At 39.4% G+C, this 14,198-nt stretch overlaps 1 non-coding gene across 1 annotated transcript; it reads left to right on the top strand.

Annotated features, from left to right (window-relative positions):
• Positions 1–13,837: 13,837 nt before the first annotated feature.
• LOC147922728 (small nucleolar RNA R71) lies at positions 13,838–13,944 on the top strand. Its single transcript, XR_015589840.1, has one exon. It is a non-coding gene; the product is annotated as a small nucleolar RNA R71 (small nucleolar RNA).
• Positions 13,945–14,198: the final 254 nt, after the last annotated feature.

The raw sequence follows: 14,198 nt of genomic DNA, 5'->3' as shown, positions 1-14,198 counted from the left end.
TTTAGACAACACTTAAACCCGTTTTATTCCAAAACAGGCTTAAGCAGAGAAAACAGGCTAAAACCGAGAGAAAACATTGATTTAAAGCAGTAAACAGCTATGTTACTCTTTCTAGGGTCAAAATATGTAACATTCCAATGCATTTGACTAACTGTAAGAGTTCGGGTTGAATTTGGAGTGTTTAGACACCACTTAAACCCGTTTTTTCCCGAAACAGACTAGAACCGAGAAAACATTGATGCGAAGCAGTAAACAGCTTTGTTACTGTTTCTAGGGTCAGAATGTGTGACAATCCAATGCATTTGACTAACTGTAAGAGTTCGGGATGAATTTGGAGTGTTTAGACAACACTTAAACCCGTTTTATTCCAAAACAGGCTTAAGCTGAGAAAACAGGCTAAAACCGAGAGAAAACATTGATTTAAAGCAGTAAACAGCTATGTTACTCTTTCAAGGGTCAAAATATGTAACAATCCAATGCATTTGACTAATTATAAGAGTTCGGGTTGAATTTGGAGTGTTTAGACACCACTTTTACCCATTTTGTCCCAAAACAGGCTAAAACCGAGAAAACATTTATTCAAAGCAATAAATAGCTTTGTTACTGTTTCTAGGGTAAGAATTTGTGACAATCCAATGCATTTGACTAACTGTAAGAATTCAGGATGAATTTAGAGTGTTTCGACAACACTTAAACCCGTTTTATCCCAAAACAGGCTTAAACAGAGAAAACAGGCTAAAACCAAGAGAAAACATTGATTCAAAGCAGTAAACAGCTATGTTGCATAGGGTCAAAATATGAAACAATCCAATGCATTTGACTAATTATAAGAGTTCGGGTTGAATTGGGAATGTTTAGACACCACTTTTTCCCATTTTGTCCCGAAAGAGGCTAAAATTAAGAACACATTGATTCGAAGTAGAAACCGCTTTTTTACTGTTTCTAGGGTCAGAATATGTGAGAATCCAATGCATTTGACTAATTGTAAGAGTTCGGACAACTCTTAAACCCGTTTTATCCTAAAAACAGGCTTAAACAGAGAAAACAAGCTAAAACCGAAAGAAAACATTGATTTAAAGCAGTAAACAGCTATGTTAATCCTTCTTGTGTCAAAATATGTACTAATCCAATGCATTTGACTAATTATAAGAGTTCGGGTTGAATTTGGAATGCTTAGACACCACTTTTACCCATTTTGTCCCGAAATAGGCTAAAACAGAGAAAACATTGATTCAAAGCAATAAACAGCTTTGTTACTGTTTCTAGGGTTAAAATTTGTGACAATCCAATGCATTTGACTAACTGTAAGAGTTCGGGTTGAAGTTGGAGTGTTTAGACACCACTTTTACCCATTTTGTCCCGAAACAGGCTAGAACCGAGAAAACATTGATGTGAAGCAGTAAACAGCTTTGTTACTGTTTCTAGGGTCAGAATGTGTGACAATCCAAATCATTTGACTATCTGTAAGGGTTCGGGATGAATTTGGAGTGTTTAGACAACACTTAAACCCGTTTTATTCCAAAACAGGCTTAAGCAGAGAAAACAGGCTAAAACCGAGAGAAAACATTGATTCAAAGCAGTAAACAGCTATGTTACATTTTCTAGGGTCAAAATATGTAACAATCCAATGCATTTGACTAATTATAAGAGTTTGGGTTAAATTGGGAATGTTTAGACACCACTTTTACCCATTTTGTCCCGAAAGAGGCTAAAACCAAGAAAACATTGATTCGAAGTAGAAACCGCTTTGTTACTGTTTCTAGGGTCATAATGTGTGAGAATCCAATGCATTTGCGTAATTGTAAGAGTTCGGACAATACTTAAACCCATTTTATCCCAAAACAGGCTTAAACAGAGAAAACAGGCTAAAACCGAGAGAAAACATTGATTCAATGCAGTAAACAGCTATGTTACTCTTTCTAGGGTGAAAATATGTAGCAATCCATTGCATTTGACAAATTATAAGAGTTTGGGTTGAATTTGGAGTGTTTAGACACCACTTTTACTCATTTTGTCCTAAAACAGGCTAAAACCGAGAAAACATTGATTCAAAGCAGTAAACAGCTTTGTTACTGTTTCTAGGGTCAAAATTTGTGACAATCCAATGCATTTGACTAATTGTAAGAGTTCGGACAACACTTAAACCCGTTTTATCCCAAAACAGGGTTAAACAGAGAAAATAGGCAAAACCGAGAGAAAACATTTATTCAAAGCAGTAAACAGCTATGTTACTCTTTCTAGGGTCAAAATATGTAACAATCCAATGCATTTGACTAATTATAAGAGTTTGGGTTGAATTTGGAGTGCTTAGACACCACTTTTACCCATTTTGTCCCAAAACAGGATAAAACCAAGAAAACATTTATTCAAATCAATAAACAGCTTTGTTACTGTTTCTAGGGTTAGAATTTGTGATAATCCAATGCATTTGACTAACTGTAAGAGTTCGGGTTGAATTTGGAGTGTTTAGACACCACTTAAACCCGTTTTGTTCCGAAAAAGACTAGAACCGAGAAAACATTGATGCGAAGCAGTAAACAGCTTTGTTACTGTTTCTAGGGTCAGAATGTGTGACAATCCAATGCATTTGACTAACTGTAAGAGTTCCGGATGAAATTGGAGTGTTTAGACAACACTTAAACCCGTTTTATTCCAAAACAGGCTTAAGCTGAGAAAACAGGCTAAAACCGAGAGAAAACATTGATTTAAAGCTGTAAACAGCTATGTTACTCTTTCTAGGGTCAAAATATGTAACAATCCAATGCATTTGACTAATTATAAGAGTTCGGGTTGAATTTGGAGTGTTTAGACACCACTTTTACCCATTTTGTCCCAAAACAGGCTAAAACCGAGAAAACATTTATTCAAAGCAATAAATAGCTTTGTTACTGTTTCTAGGGTCAGAATTTGTGACAATCCAATGCATTTGACTAACTGTAAGAATTCAGGATGAATTTAGAGTGTTTCGACAACACTTAAACCCGTTTTATCCCAAAACAGGCTTAAACAGAGAAAACACGCTAAAACCCAGAGAAAACATTGATTCAAAGCAGTAAACAGCTATGTTTCATTTTCTAGGGTCAAAATATGAAACAATCCAATGCATTTGACTAATTATAAGAGTTCGGGTTGAATTGGGAATGTTTAGACACCACTTTTTCCCATTTTGTCCCGAAAGAGGCTAAAACTAAGAACACATTGATTCGAAGTAGGAACCGCTTTTTTACTGTTTCTAGGCTCAGAATATGTGAGAATCCAATGCATTTGACTAATTGTAAGAGTTCGGACAACTCTTAAACCCGTTTTATCCTAAAAGCAGGCTTAAACTGAGAAAACAGGCTAAAACCGAGAGAAAACATTGATTTAAAGCAGTAAACAGCTATGTTAATCCTTCTTGTGTCAAAATATGTAACAATCCAATGCATTTGACTAATTATAAGAGTTCGGGTTGAATTTGGAATGCTTAGACACCACTTTTACCCATTTTGTCCCGAAATAGGCTAAAACAGAGAAAACATTGATTCAAAGCAATAAACAGCTTTGTTAATGTTTCTAGGGTTAGAAATTGTGACAATCCAATGCATTTGACTAACTGTAAGAGTTCGGGTTGAAGTTGGAGTGTTTAGACACTACTTTTACCCATTTTGTCCCGAAAAAGGCTAGAACCGAGAAAACATTGATGTGAAGCAGTAAACAGCTTTGTTACTGTTTCTAGGGTCAGAATGTGTGACAATCCAAAGCATTTGACTAACTGTAAGGGTTCGGGATGAATTTGGAGTGTTTAGACAACACTTAAACCCGTTTTATTCCAAAACAGGCTTAAGCAGAGAAAACAGGCTAAAACCGAGAGAAAACATTGATTCAAAGCAGTAAACAGCTATGTTACATTTTCTAGGGTCAAAATATGTAACAATCCAATGCATTTGACTAATTATAAGAGTATGGGTTAAATTGGGAATGTTTAGACACCACTTTTACCCATTTTGTCCCGAAAGAGGCTAAAACCAAGAAAACATTGATTCGAAGTAGAAACCGCTTTGTTACTGTTTCTAGGGTCATAATTTGTGAGAATCCAATGCATTTGCCTAATTGTAAGAGTTCGGACAATACTTAAACCCATTTTATCCCAAAACAGGCTTAAACAGAGAAAACAGGCTAAAACCGAGAGAAAACATTGATTCAAAGCAGTAAACACCTATGTTACTCTTTCTAGGGTGAAAATATGTAGCAATCCATTGCATTTGACTAATTATAAGAGTTTGGGTTCAATTTGGAGTGTTTAGACACCACTTTTACCCATTTTGTCCTAAAACAGGCTAAAACCGAGAAAACATTGATTCAAAGCAGTAAACAGCTTTGTTACTGTTTCTAGGGTCAAAATTTGTGACAATCCAATGCATTTGACTAACTGTAAGAATTTGGGATGAATTTGGAGTGTTTAAAAAACACTTAAACCCGTTTTATCCCAAAACAGGCTTAAAAAAAGAAAAAAGGCTAAAACCTAAAGAAAACATTGATTAAAGCAGTAAACAGCTATGCTACATTTTCTAGGGTCAAAATATGTAACAATCCAATGCATTTGAATAATTATAAGAGTTCGGGTTGAATTGGGAATGTTTAGACACCACTTTTACCCATTTTGTCCCGGAAGAGGCTAAAACCAAGAAAACATTGATTCGAAGTAGAAACATCTTTGTTACTGTTTCTAGGGTCAGAATGCATGACAATCCAATGTATTTGACTTATTGTAAGAGTTATTTACCATGGCCGATCATGTTAAGGTTGAGGGCGTGTCCGTACCGTACGGACGTCCGTACAACTCCACAATAAGGCCAAATGTAATGTGATACATAAGAAGAGGAAAGGAGTTCGGTCAATCAACAGCCCATTCAGAGTTCTAAATACTTCCTATGTAGCCGTTAGGAGAGAAGAGGAAGAAAGGGTCACATGTGCGCCTAAGTTGACTTGGAGGTGTCACCATCACTCTTGGGAATGCTCCCTTCTCTCTCTATATGTCTCCATCGTTTGTTTCTATTCTTGTAAAAGGGTTGCCCTAATTTAGCTCCCTATTTAAGGTTGTAGACATGTTGTAAGAAGGCCATTCTATTGGAATTTAATCTTTTCAATATTCTCTTTGTTCTTCACCAAACTCTCTCTAATACTATCATTCTCTTCCGCGAATTCTAACATGGTATCAGAGCATTGTTTTCATTCTTTACAAACCAACTCCTCTTCTCTATTCTCTACTCATATTCTTGTTGTTTGCTTGCCTTCTATCCCTTCTATTTTGCCTTTATCCGCTGGACAAAAGGTTTACCCGGCGGTCCATAGCACTCGGGAATGGATAACTCTAAACCAATCACTACACCAGTTGTTCTTAAAGGAACAAACTATTTGCTGTGGACAAGAACCACAAGAACTGCTCTTGGAGGTCGAGGACTTTGGAGCCATGTTGAGAAAGACTATGCACCAAGGGAGATCTCTAAAGAAGACGGCAAGGTTACTTCCGAGGTGGAAGAAGGGGAGGCTGAAAGGAAGGAGAAATGGTGTAAAGAAGATGAAACAAGATTTTATTTGTGGTGTGAATGATGATGTATGCAATGGTGAGATATGAATGGAATGATGGATGGGTGTTTCAATTCCCCTTATGCTATTGCAGTACAAGAGGTATCAATCCTAAATGAGTGTTTGTGAACAATTAAGATATGCATATGAATCTAAGTTAAGACAAATGTAAAGATTGTTTGTCACTAACAATCCTAGGAAGAAAATGTAAAATGCAGAAAATAAACTACAAGAACTAACAACTAGATGCAAATGAAACTGAATGATTGAAACAGTGATAAAGCAAGAACAGAAACAGAGACTACTACTAATGAACTAATGCAAGATAATTAATGAACTGAAAACTAAATGTATGCAACTAGAATGAAATAGGAATGAAACAAGACAAACATAAATCATAGACACAGAGTTCTGGGGACGAACTCGAGCAGCACTCGACCGAGTGTTGGTCGAGTGGGTGGTCGAGCTAGACTAGACGCAGAAACAGAGCAATGCAATAAAAACAGAGTAATGCTAAATCCAATCAAACAACAAGCAAGCAACAAGATTAAGACTAAGATTTCAATAAACAAAGAAGGTCCTGAGGATGGATTCATGGGATGGACTAATCATTGTGGTTATCTAACTTGGTCAACAAATCTCAAGCAAACTTTGAGCTAACCTCTAGACATATTAATCTAAGACAAGTTTCTCCCACTCTCATGGTCAAGAAACAATCAAACCTATGCAATTCTAGACTTGTTCTCACACAGTAAAGAATCTACACAAGCAGGCATTAAGCAATACATCTCAAACCAAACAAGACCTCTAATCTCTTAGCAAGCCTAATGGTAAGCTCTAGATCTAGCCTTATCTATGCTTCCTAAACATTGGTTTGATGCTAAGAAGCTTGAAATCAGACTCTACCCTCTCAGATATAGAATCAGCATTAAGATCATCTACCCTAGAAGAGATCTACAACAATCAAGCTTGACCAAGTCACACAAACCACAAGATCAATCCATCCTAACCCATCCTCAAGATCGTAAGGAAACTACTCACAACAATACATGGTGATCAAAGTCAAAAACCCAGAAAATATTGAAACTTGCATTATTAGAAAGATTAAACAAAGACTTCAATATTGATGAAAGGATGAAACTCAAATTCTCAATATCTTGAAAGTTATAGAACCAACAAAATATAAGAATCTAGTCTTCTTTGTTAAGGAAGTACAAGATCTTAAAAATAAAAATGCAAAAGGAATAAAACTAAAAAAGGTAAAAACTAGGTTTAGGGAATATCTAAAAAGTTGCACACTTTGGTGGCTGCAGGTACAAGGCCTTATATAGGTGAGGAGGTGGAAGCCCTAAAAATAGAAAAAGTCAAAGTAGTCAACGGCTCGGTCAACTCGACCAGTGCTCGGTCGAGTCCATGGTCGAGCTGGCTTCTCTCGTGCACACTCCACTCGGTCGAGTCCATCTACCCACTCGGTCGAGTGCTTGGTCGAGTTGGACTCTGGACCTTGGTTCTTCAGCCTTAACTCTCTTGCTTTCCCTTCAAGATTGCTTCACTTCTCCTCAGGATTGTTTCCATGCTCCTTAAGCTCCAAAATCACCTGTTTATGCATGAAAAGATGCAAATGCAATGCAACTAAACTCTAATGCATGATTAGTCCTAAAGCTACACAATAATGATGAAAATGGCTAGCAAAAGATGTGAATAAACTAAGGGAAAACATGGTAAAATATATGAACATCAACACCCCCAAACTTAGTCTTTGCTTGCCCTCAAGCAAATAAACAAGACATAAGAAGGTAGATGAGGTTTGAAAGTGGGATCTCAGCTCCTAAAGCTTGCAAATAGACCATCTAGAATCAATGTCCAAGTTACTAATACTATGATGCAAGTTGAATGAGCTGGAATTAAAAATTTTAGACAAGCATTTCACAACCTTTACTGATTTAAGCCTTAGATATCCACATGCATTCAAATCAACCAATTCTTTTAACATTCATTAATCAAGAACATGAATCAATTCTATGCAATGCTTAAACTCATTTGGCTTGGTAATAAAGGGTTTTGAGACAATGATGGTCTCTTTTTTTTAGAGTGGGGCTTGTCAATATCAAGGTTCTCTCATAAAAATGGATTGAGCTTTAGAAGAATGCTAAAGGTAAGAACACCTAGACACATACAAGAATAAAGCCTTGTCTACCCAAAGGTACCCAAAGTGTTTATCCTATCAATCTAAACCCAAATGATCCTAGTGCTACCCTTTAACTTCTTCTTTTCTCTTTCACCCTTTTCTCTTTTGGTTTTCAAGTCTTAGGAGAGGTTTCTTAATTGATCTTTCTAGTGGAATGGGAATTTTTTTTTCTTATTGCTATGGTTCTCTTTTCTTCTTATTCTTAAGACATATAAGCTTTTTGCTAAACTTTACTTTGCTTTCTTTTCTTTTCTTTAACTAGAACCATCTTAGATAATCCTTATTCTTCCCATTCTTTCACTAGACTTTAAATTTACTTAAACACATTCCCCTCCTAAAGACTCTAACCTTTTCTTTCTCTTTTTCCTCTTTTCTTTTCATGACAGCCAAGTCCCAAACCCAACAAGTGAACCACCTAGTCCTATCTAGTTTGAAAAATGCAAACTAGAACTACACAAGGTTTTACTCTTGTCAGTTCAAACCTAACACTTTCTACCAAGCTCAATCCCAAAAATAGGCCTCACACACACAAGAATAAACATGGCTTGAAAGAAGGTTTGGTTAGGGGTAGGGAAACAGATTTAAAAGTGAAATCAGCTACTTGGATCAACAAGAGTGGCAAAAAGGAGAAAGATGATCCAAATAAGTATATGGTATCCATGAGTTTAAAGCAATGCATGCATTGATAATTAACAGTCAATATTAGGTTCTTATAGATAGGAAATGGCATCAAATCACAACATGCTTCAATTTAGACCAAATGCAATTCAGGAATTTAAGGCTTGGTTCAATCTTATGCTTCTAACCACTCAACTAGCATCAAAGTACTATTAACTTGGGCATTGATCTTAGTCTAGTGAATTAAGCAAGCTAACAAGGAAAAACTCATCATAGATCCCTAATGCAAACAGTCCTATATGATAAACAAAATACTTAAATATGCAATGCAAACTACATGAACACTCTTTTTTTATAAAGATTTTTGCAAAAAATTTTTAAATTTTTATGGTTTTCCTATGCCTTAGATGATTATGCAAGTGCTAACATGATGATGATAAAAATTTGAAATAAGAAAACAAACCACAACATCAAATGCTATCTCAAACCCTCCCCCAAACTTAAATCACACAGTCCCTTGTGTGAAAGAAATTTGCTTGAGGATTCAAGACTTAAAACAAAACACAACATATGAAATGCTATGGTATATACAATGGTAAGGTGATAATGTTACCTCAAGGATTGGAGAAGAAGCTGTCCACATCCTCCTGCATACTATCAAAGGTGTAGCTGGGATCCTGCTGGTGTCTGGAAGAAGGTGATTGGGGCAGCTCGACAATGCCAATCGACCGTGACTCGGTCGAGTGCATGTCCGAGTGGGGGAGTCGAGCTGGACCGCGAGTCTCCATATCTTGAGTATGGTACTGCTGGTACTGATGGTATTGTGCTGGATCCATAAAGTATTGGGGTGGTATGGGGGGGTAACCTGGATAGCCTGGATAAGCAGCTGGAGGTGGGAAGCCAAATGGTGGTCTAGGCTGGAACTCGGTCGAGTGGCTCCAAGGTGCTCGGTCGAGTGGGTGCTCGAGTGACCCGGTTGAGTGCCTCGAAAGCTGTTGTTCTCGGGTACTTGAGCTCCTCTTCCTCTGATTTGGCTCATACATTGAAGCCCTAGCTGGTTCCACAGGGTTTGCAACTCTTGAAAGTGCTCTAGTTGAGCCACTCCTCCTCAAAGGGCTTGATGGAGTTGGTGAAGAGTTTCCACTCTTCAAGTCAGCAACTTCCTTCTTCAGGCCTCTAATGGACTTAGCCATGTTGGTCACCTTCTTCTTGAGCTTGTCAAACCTCTTCCCATGCCATTTGTTCCACTTTTGCAGCAATGTCAACCTCTTGCTATGCTCTCTCACTCCTCTACTATCCCTTGGATTGGGCTCATAGTTCTCAAAGTAGAACTGCTCCTCTCCATCACCCATCTCTACATCTCCAGCTGCATCAACTCTAGGCTGTACTACTCCATCAAATAAGTACTCATCAGCTGGCCAAAAATCAATGTTGGCTCCTTCTTGAATGGTAGTGAGCTCTTTGTTTGGTAGGATCACTTGTTTCTTCCCAACTGTTGGCAGCTCAAAGTTAAAGATATGGTTTCCTTGATGCATCTCCTTGGCTAGGATGAGTGTAGAGGTTAGGTAGCTGGAATCAATCCATCTTGGTGAGACCCCTTCTCCTCTAAGTGGAATGTTAGCAGCTTGAAGAATTGGAGTAATGATGCCTCCAATGGTAAGTGCTCCTCTTGAACCCTTGTTCTCAAGCTTGCCTACCCAACTTCTCAAATATATCATATGGTCTATCAGCACCATTGCAAGATCAGTCTCCACAGTGCTACCAAGGATGATGGTTCCATTCCTTGCTTGAAGAAGAACTCCATTGAGAGCCAAGTCAATCATCTTTAGCTCTCCCTCATTGATGTTTCCAGTTTCTTTCCTAGCAAAGAAGGTGTTGGCAAGAGCTTTGTGGTAGTACCTCAAGACTGGGCTCCTAATCCTTGAGCTCTTGGAGTTGGAGGATGAGTAGAGCTTGTTATCCCCAATGGTTTCCCACACAGCATACAGTTCTTCTCTTGGAACCATCAAGCTCCTACTGCTCCCAACCTCAAAACCAAACACATCAGCCAGCTTCTTCATTGAGAGCTCATACTTCTTCCCTTTGATTGTGAAAGAAATGTGACCAGCTCCTACTACAGCATCCTTCCTCACATATGTGTGCAGCTTGACAGTGGCTAGGAACTCATAGCTTTCCACTCTATACCCCTCCATACAAAGCCCCATGAACTTGGGAAGGCTGCTCTTCTCAAAGAGACACTCCACATCTTCATCAATGGCAAGCTTCTCCATGGTCTCCTTATGTGGATATCTGGTTCCCAAGAACTCCATCCTCATGAAAGCATCATAAAGCTGCTTCTTTGACAATCCACAAGACTCAGCTTCTCCATCATCCATTAGTTCTTCTTCCTCACTTTCTTCTTCCTCACTCTCACTTTCACTCCCCTCTTGTTCAACCTCAACAGCTGGCCTCTTTCCTTTGGCCCTTGCTCTCCTCATAAACTCATTGAGTGTTGGTTCCCTTTCCTCCTCTGATTCAGTTCTCTCAGGATCTTCCTCAACAGCTGGGTTTCTGGAACTCGCACGCTGGCTCAGTCGATCACTCGGACGGCCACTCGGTCGAGTGCATGCTCGAGTGGGACGTCGAGTGGACCTTCCAGCATCCTCTCTTGATTCCAAGTCAACATCATGACGACCCTTAGAGATTGCAGCTGCTTGCTTGGACTTCTTAGTGATCTTGGAAGACATTTTTGAACAAAAACTGAGAGGAATAAACTCAAAGCTTAAAGTTAATAGGTTAGTGACCCAAAAACTAGAAAGAACTAAGCTTTGAGCAAAAGATGAACTTGAGAGAGACTTTAAAGCTTGAATTTAGATATTTTGAGCAAATGAGAGAGTGTGAGAGGTATGATCTCGTGCTAGGAGTATATAAAGAAGCTAAGGGGACAAGGAGACAAGGGTGGAGCGTCCATACCATTCAAATCTGAAATGGGAATCTTTGACCTGCTTTTTGGCTACCACTCGACCCCACACTCGACCAGCACGTGGTCGAGCTCCTTGACCAATTTGAAGTTTCAAAATTTTTCTTCCTTTTCTCCCTCCACTCGATCGTTCTAGAAGCTTTGGAAACCAAATGGGCCTTAATCCTTACCCAGCTCGATCGAGTACTTCTCGTGGCCTGGTCGAGTGGGCTTGCGAACCTCCTTGCCCAAGTCCAAATCTCTTCTTACCCAACTACATTCTTAATAAAAAGCCTGTCCAACAAAAACATAAAAGAAAACACATCAAAACTACTAACAAATTAAACCATATTTACAAAGGATACCTTAGGGACTTCCTCCCTAGTGAGCTTGTTTAAAGTCACTAAGCTTGACTTTGATTTCCTTCTTAGACTTGATCTAGATACCAAGGAGGTGATGAAATCCTCCCTGGAACCTCTTGGTCACTGTGAAGTTGATCCTTGATCACCTCACCCTTAGCACACAAACCATATTTCTTCTTGATTTTGAGCCTTGGTCTTGCTTTCCTCAAAGACCTCTTGTTCAGCTTTACTTGAAGATCCTCAACCATACTAGTCAACTCTTGAACTGACCTCTTAAGCTTTTCCACAGAATCCTCTTGAAGTGGGAGCTCAGCTTTTGGAGTTGCCTTATCACTTAACCCTTCTTGACCACCTTTGTCCTTGATAGTAAAAGGCTGGTCATCAATGGTGGGAAGGTTGGTTGGATTGTAGATATTGAACTTCATAACTACATCTTCAGCAATGTTCAAGGTCACAAGACCTTCCTTGACATCAATAACTGCTCCAACACTAGCTAAGAATGGCCTCTCTAGTAAGATTGGATCTTCAGGCTCCTTGTCCATCTCTATCACCACAAAGTCAGTGTGGATCCTTGCTCTTCCTATCTTGATTGGGAAATTCTCTAACCTCCCAAATACCTCTCTATTTGTCCCATCAGCTAGGCACACATGGAGTTTAGTAGATTTGAAGTCAGTTCTCCCAAGCTTTTGAGCTATGGAATATGGCATGACACTTGTTGAAGCTCCCAAATCACAAAGGCATTGATTGTAGTGGAGGTAACTGATTGTGCAAGGCAAGTAGAATGGCCCTGGATCCTTAAGCTTTATTGGAATGATCACTCCTCCAAGGTTCTCAAGATCCTTCTCATCTTGAGCTTCAGCCTTTTTCTTTGACAAATCAAGCAAAAAGTCTTTGTAGAGAGGATATGGATCATACTGTTCCAAGGCAGGTCCTCTCTCTTCTTCTTGGTAAGCAATGGTGATCTCTTGTATGGCCAACACTTCCTCAACCACAGCTTTTTCAATCACAACCACTTCCTTCAAAGCCTTCTCTTCCTCTTGTTGCTTAGCCATCATCTCCTTTCTCTCAATGATTTCCCTAAGCTCCTTAATCTTTTGTGCTTTGAAACGTCCTGGGAATGGAAGAGGAGGCTTGTAGGCAGGAGGAATGTACTTGGCAGGTTTGTCAGCCTCGGACTGTCCAGCTCGATCGACCACTCGAGCACGCACTCGATCGAGTGGCTGCTCGAGTCCATGGTCGAGCTCAGGTGCGAGCTCCAATTGCTTGTTACAAACATCACTTGGGGCTTCAGTAACTAATGAATTCCCCCAAACTTGAACTGCACTGTCCTCAGTGGCTTCTTCCTCATGAACTTGAATGGCTTTGGCTGTGAACTCCCTTGGATTTTGGACAGCTTTTCCAGGGAGTTGGTTGGGTTTTGGACCTGAAGAAGAGGCTATGTTACTCTCCATGTACTTAACTCTGGAATTCAGACCCTCAAACTTCATATTCAGATCATTGTATTGAGATGTGAGCATTTGGTTTAGCTCAGCAAACTGTTTGGCTTCCTCTATCTTCCCTTGTGTTTGACCAATCAACAGCTGTTGTACCATGGCTCTAAGGTCTTGTTCCTGGCCTTGGTTAGTCTGAAACCCTGGTGGGGGACACAACTGGGGCTGGAACACCTGTTGCTGTTGTTTGGGGACATAGTTTTGGTGCTGTTGAGGCTGTTGAGGAGGGTAGACTTGATCTTGTGGGTTGGCCACATTTGTGCTCCTATAGGACAGATTATTGTTCCTAAACCCTCCTTGGTTATAACCCTTGAAGCCTCCTTGGTTTTGCATATAGCATAACTCAGCAAACTCATTCTCTCCCTCTTGAACTGGAGGCTCCTCTTCACTAACAAAGTGAATAGACTTTTGCTGACTTAGCAAGATCCTATCAAGCTTTTCATTCAACATTTTCAGATCCTTCTTGTACTTGTCTTCTTGATCAGTTGATGATGACCTTATGGTTCTGTCATAGTCCTCATTGTAGTTCCCATCAGACTGTGCAAGGTTCTCTACTAACTCCCAGCCTTCTTCCACATTCTTTTTGAGGAAGTTTCCATTGGAGGCTGTGTCAAGAAGCATTCTGAACTGGGGAAGTACTCCTCTATACAATGTGCTCAACAAAGACTCCACACTGAAACCATGATGAGGACATTGAGTTTGGTATCCCTTGAATCTCTCCCAAGCTTCACAAAAGCTTTCATTACTCCTTTGAGCAAATCCAGAGATCTCATTCCTTATTCTTGCTGTCCTAGCATTGGAGAAAAACTTGGCCAAGAAAGCCTTCTTGCATGCATCCCAAGTAGTGATTGCACCAGTAGGGAGAGTCTTTTCCCATAAATGAGCCTTGTCCCCAAGTGAGAAAGGGAACAACCTCAGCTTGAAACCATCTTCACTTACTCCATTGATCTTGGTAAGACCACAGATTCAATCAAACTCATCAAGATGATCTAGTGGATCCTCCATAGGCAATCCATGGAATTTATTGGCCTGAATCA

Source organism: Camelina sativa, chromosome 18 (genome assembly GCF_030686135.1).
Source record: "Camelina sativa cultivar CO46 ecotype springtype chromosome 18, ASM3068613v1".
In the NCBI taxonomy this organism is placed as follows: Eukaryota; Viridiplantae; Streptophyta; class Magnoliopsida; order Brassicales; family Brassicaceae; genus Camelina; species Camelina sativa.
Note: the sequence above shows the minus strand (reverse complement) of the source record. Positions and strands in the feature narration are given on the sequence as shown.